At 39.5% G+C, this 5,543-nt stretch overlaps 1 pseudogene; it reads right to left on the bottom strand.

Annotated features, from left to right (window-relative positions):
* Nucleotides 1–1,000: 1,000 nt before the first annotated feature.
* Nucleotides 1,001–2,128, bottom strand: LOC102862468 (annotated as a pseudogene).
* Between the last annotated feature and the right edge of the window lie 3,415 nt (nucleotides 2,129–5,543).

Below are 5,543 nucleotides of genomic sequence, written 5' to 3'. Positions count from 1 at the left end.
AACAGTGACATGTCCCTATAAGTTTGCCACAGAGATATTTGCTCATTTTGTTTCTGAATTTTTTAAGATAATTTTTCCGACAGTTAAAAAAAACAAACAAACCCAAAAGACCCAACCAAACATTTTACTGCCGCCATAGCTTTGCTATGGTATTAAAACATTAAATTTGTCTGGTGAAAAGCCAATTTTGACCTTTCTTTTTTGTGGAAGATTTATTCTTTTTCCTTTTTTTTTTTTAGTCTGAAGTAGTTTTTAATGCAAATGAGTACATGCCTTCTCAGAAAATGTCACCAATAAATTCTATGTCCTTTGGCACTGGATTAAGATGTCACACAGGAAATCACTTTGATATTTCAACAAAAATCATCAAATTAACAGGTAATTAAATATCTTTATTGAGGCTATAAAATGACTTATTTTACCAAAGAGATGACCTAGCACCCTACCTGTAGGGTCAAGGTTTTCATATTTTTTTATGCAACTTAATGCTGCTGCCAAACTAACCAAAATTCTTGACTCTAGGAAAGATTCATTTCCTGACTATTTTGCATGTGAAAGAAGGTCCTTTCTTCCCTTAAATTGCTGAAGAGCAACCACTGCCAATGTTGAGATATGAGTTTTCTTCTCAAGTTTTCTTAGCCTTTCCTTGTGCTGTCTGTTTCAAGGGAGTGTGCCACCCAGGCACTTCCATTTTATCCTTTATCACCCATTTACCATTTTAATTTTAATGACATTTTTTCCTATTGCATTTTGAATAAGAACTCATATTTCTCAAATAACTTCTCCCCACCCCCTTAAATAGTTGTTTATTGACAGTGTGTTGGAAAAGGTGATGGAATTAGCAAACAGAGACACCATCACACATCAGTATCACCAGGGCAGCAAGAGTGACGGGAAGGATCACCTTGAAGCCCCAGATGAGGCCCTTCTCCCCAAGTGTTAAGTCTAGGAGGGAGCTGGGATCTGGAGTGTCGAGGAAGCAGCCTTAGAACACCTCCACTTAGTAGGTATGGTTAGAGACGAAAAGGGACTCCTTAGGTGAGGTCCCAGCCTGGCTGCTTGGGGTGTACTTTCCTTGGCAGTCGAGGCTGTTGGCTGAGGCTTGCTTGAAACACTCCTCCTGGGATGCCTTCAGATTCTCCTTATTCCCTTCCCAGGCCTTCAGTGCAGAGGCCTGCAGGGCTCGGCCATAAGAGAAGGTCAGGGGTATGGCTTCAGCAAGGGGCACTTGTTGATGGCATTGAGATTGATGGATATCTCCTCCTCACTTTGGCCTCCAGACAGGAAGGTGATCCCAGTAACAGTAGGGGTGTGGGGGGCACTGTGCACTCAGTGCTGTGACAGTTGCCATGACAATCTCCTCATGAGAAAACTTCTGTGTGCAGGCGTGGCCTGGGGTTACCATATGAGGCTTCAGCAAAGTACCTTCCAAATAGATGTGGTGGTCACTCAGAGCCTTGTAGACGGCAGCCAGCACCTCATCTGTTACATACTGACAGCGCTGCAGATCATGGTCACTATCAGGGAGGATCTCAGGCTCCACAATGGGCACAGTCCCATTCTGCTCACAGGTGCTGGCATAACGGGCCAGCACCTTGGCATTTTCCATAATGACAAGGGCTGAGGGGGGGGGTGTTCTCCAATCTACAGCACACAGCATGACTTGGTAAAGTCAGCTCCATCCTTCGTGTACTGGGCACAGCGCTCAGACAGCCCATCCAGCCCTTGGGTGGTGGTCTCGCCATTAATTCCTGACAGGGGTACCACACCCTTGTCTACCTTGATGCCCACACCACCACCCTTAGATTTGATGACTTTGGCGAAGGAAGGCCCATCATCCGCCTTCTGGTGGAGGGTCTCATGGAAGAGGATGACAACCCCTGATGGAGGGGTTCACACAGTCATTGGCGGTCAGCAGGAGCTGGCAGTAGGATCGCCCATTTTCTTCAGTGTTCTCAGTTCCGATGGACTGCAGGCTCTTGGCAATGCTTCTGGTGGACTTATCTGTGGTCAGGATGCCCTAGCCCAGAGCAATGGTGCGATGAGCGATGTCAGGGAGCTCCTTCTTCTGCTCCAGGGTCAGCGTTGGGTATGGGTAGGGCATGGTGTTCTCAGTGGTGATTTCCTGGGTGCCAACGGAGGAGGGGGCACACTCGGGGGCGGGGTCAGTGGTGGGCTGTGGGCAGGAATGGACCAGTCGTCCCAGCTCCGGGTTCAGCCTGAAATAACTTCTTATATTTTCTCGGTCTACCTGTAAATGATTGTTGTTTGCCAGAAAATCAGAACTGACCCATAAATGATAACAGACTGTATGTAAAGAATGAGATCTGTAAAGAGAACCAGGACCAGTCTGAAGGCTACATAGAGAGTTGGAGACTTTGTTAAATGCTGTGATATTTGAACGTATTTTCTTTTTCCTTTCCCCCAAGTTGTATTTTTCTTGCTTTAAAACAACTCTTCCAACTTTTCAACTTGTCTACTTACTTTAAGTTGAATGATTAAGATTGCAATGAATATACTGTGGTTTATGAGTTCATTGTCTTGTCCAATATTATAAATGTTAATTTATGCATCACATAGACATTGTAACTTCTAGAAAGACACAGAAGATTCCTCTCTGGGATTTTTGTGCTCATGATAAAGATTAATTTATAAGTTTAGAACTGCCTCTTATACTACTCAGTATAAGTTAAGGAAAATGGTGATGTCCTGAAGAGTGTACCCTATAAGACTTATGAAACTTTACATTACAAAGAAAACAGAATTTAATATATAAAAAATATTCTGTTGTTAGATGTCACTGAATTCACTCTGTCCCATGTGACTGTATATATAACAGAATGAGCCACCATCAAGTAATATATCACTATCGTAGTCTCTGCTGTGATTAAAACCATTTTCACAGCCACTGTCTCAATCTATTTTTTTATGAACCTCTATTTTACCAATTGTTTTCTTTCAAAAGCATTTTTCAATTGCTTTCTCTGCATCTGAAAGTGGAATAATGTATAAGAATGACCAAAGAAGAATCAATGTTTTGAAAATGTGATATTAGAGAAGAATACTGACTATTCAGTGAACTGCCAAAAGAACAATCAAGTCTATCTTGGAAAAAGTGCAAACAGAGTACCCTTTAGGGGCAACGACAGTGACACTTTATCTTCTATACTTTGGACGTATTGTTAGGAAAGGCCCATCTTTGGAAAAATGTGTCATGCTGGGAAAAGTTGAGAGTCAGAGAAAAAGGGAGACCCTCAACAAGGTGAATTGGCACTTTAACTGTGACAATAGACTTGAGGATATTAGCGATTATGAGAACGGCACAGGATAGGGCAAGGATGTTCACACTGGTTGTGGATTGGGTCACTAAGACACATAGCCAACTCTATACTTCTTAACATGAAGAAGTATACCTATCACCATGAACTGACCTCTCTTAATAACACAGAGTATATGTTATGGAGTTGATAAGGAGAATTTTGCCTCATTTTTTAAAAGCCAGATTTGTTTATTCTTTTTTAGCCCATAGTATATTCAATATTCTTCTCTGACACTACGCTTCAAACCTTCAGTCTTATTTATTGTCCAATTCTTAACATGACTATGAGGTGACTGAATATACCATGTCTTGAATCAAGTGCACGTTCATCCTCAAAGTGATATCCTTGCTTTTGGACACTTTGAAGAAGTCCTTGGCAACATATTTGCTCAGTTCACAATGTCCTTTGATTTCATGATTGCTGTTCCTATGGACATTGATAATGCATTGAAGTAAAATAAAATCCTTGACAACTTTTAACTTTTCTCCATTTATCACGATATTGCTTATTGACCCAAATGTAAAGATTTTTGCTTTGTTTCTATTTGGAGGGTTTTGGGTTGTTTCATGAGAAATGTTTTGTTTTTAATGTTAAAATGTAATCCAGACTGAAAGCTATAGTCTTTAAGCGTCATCAAGCTTCAAATCTTCATTTTCAGGGAGCTCAGTTGGATCATCTGCATATGACAGGTTATTAATGACTATTTCCTCAAACTTAGTGCCAGATTCTTCTTCATACAGAACACTTTCTCAGATTATTTTCTTAGTGTACATGTTGAATAGGCATGGTGGGGGAAACGTAGCCCAAATGCATTCCTTTCCTGATTTTAAATCACACATTATTCCTTCGTTGGTTCAAAATATTGCAAGTTTAAGAGTTTCTTCTGACATCCATTTCAGGTTTTTTTTTCCTTTCCTGTATTTTTATTTCCCTTGCTTCATCATGCATGATTTCCATGAAGTTCATCAATGGATCAAATATATTTTTGGAATGGTTTATAATTTCAGCAAGAGTTGACAAACTCAGTATCAACTCAATTACAATCTCATCTGGGGTCTCCCTCTCTTGTGCTGTCCCTTTATTCTTCCAAGTATGATATAATTCTCTAAGAACTGGTCCCTTCTGGAAACATGACCCAAAGATGGAACTTCGAAATCCTTACCTCTAAGGAGCAGATTGGTTTTACCCTAACATATATATGTTAGTCCTCTTGGCAGTCCATGGTATGGTCAATACTCTTCTCCAGTACCACAAATCAAAGGAATAGATTCTTTTTCTGTTATCTTTAGTTATTATCCTGTTCTCTGATTCATAACAAGTAATTGTAAAGACTATGGTATAGATTAGGCATGCCTTAGTCTCTAGACTAATATAGTTGCTCTTTGGCACTCTGGAAAGGTCTGTGATAGAAGATTTTTCTAACACAATTTTTTCTTTTGATTTCTTGACTGCTGGTGCCGAGTGTGTTGATTGTGAAATCTAGCAAACTGAAATTGTTAACAATGTCTTCTCTATCTATCATGTGCTGCCAATTGGCCCAATGATGAGAATATTCATCTTCTTTTTCCCCCTCTTTCATAAAGACTTGCAGACATATTTATTGCAAAGCATGCGACATGAAAGTGTGAATACCAAACTTGCTCCTTTGAGAGCTACACAGAAAAGAGTGTGGTGACTTGTGATTCAACTTGCTTAGTTTTTCCACTTTTTTAACTGAGATTTTAATGAAAGTTTATACAGAACTTGGATTTTTATTTATTCATTGTTGCACATTTTTCTCCCTGTCCCCCTTTCCCCTCCAGTTCGCTTTTCTCTTAAAAAAAAGAATATTTATCTTCTTGATGTTGAGCTTCAATCCATATTTCAGACTACAATCCCTGACCCTCTGCATCAAATGCTTTAGGTTGTTCTCATTTTCAGGAAGCAACATTATGCTATCTGTGTAATACAAGTTGTTGATGAGTTTTCCTACAATATTCATGCCACATTAATATAACAAAGGGTCATCTATAAATCGGTTCTCACTCAAAGTGAATGAGTAAGTAAATGAGTGAGTAAAAGCCTTGGCACGTGATACTTGCTTCAAAAGTTTGTACTTCTTTCTTATCAATCATAAGTTTAGCTCTGACTTTAGATTTTTTTTTAGAAATCATAATATATAGAAAAAATGTATTTGTGTATAGAATAAGGGTCAGGTTTCTAGAAGAAATAATTGAAGAATTA

This window comes from Elephantulus edwardii, unplaced genomic scaffold (assembly GCF_000299155.1).
Source record: "Elephantulus edwardii isolate Elephantulus edwardi_28Jun2011 unplaced genomic scaffold, EleEdw1.0 scaffold00009, whole genome shotgun sequence".
Classification (NCBI taxonomy): Eukaryota; Metazoa; Chordata; class Mammalia; order Macroscelidea; family Macroscelididae; genus Elephantulus; species Elephantulus edwardii.
This window is presented reverse-complemented; position numbering and strand designations above follow the sequence as displayed.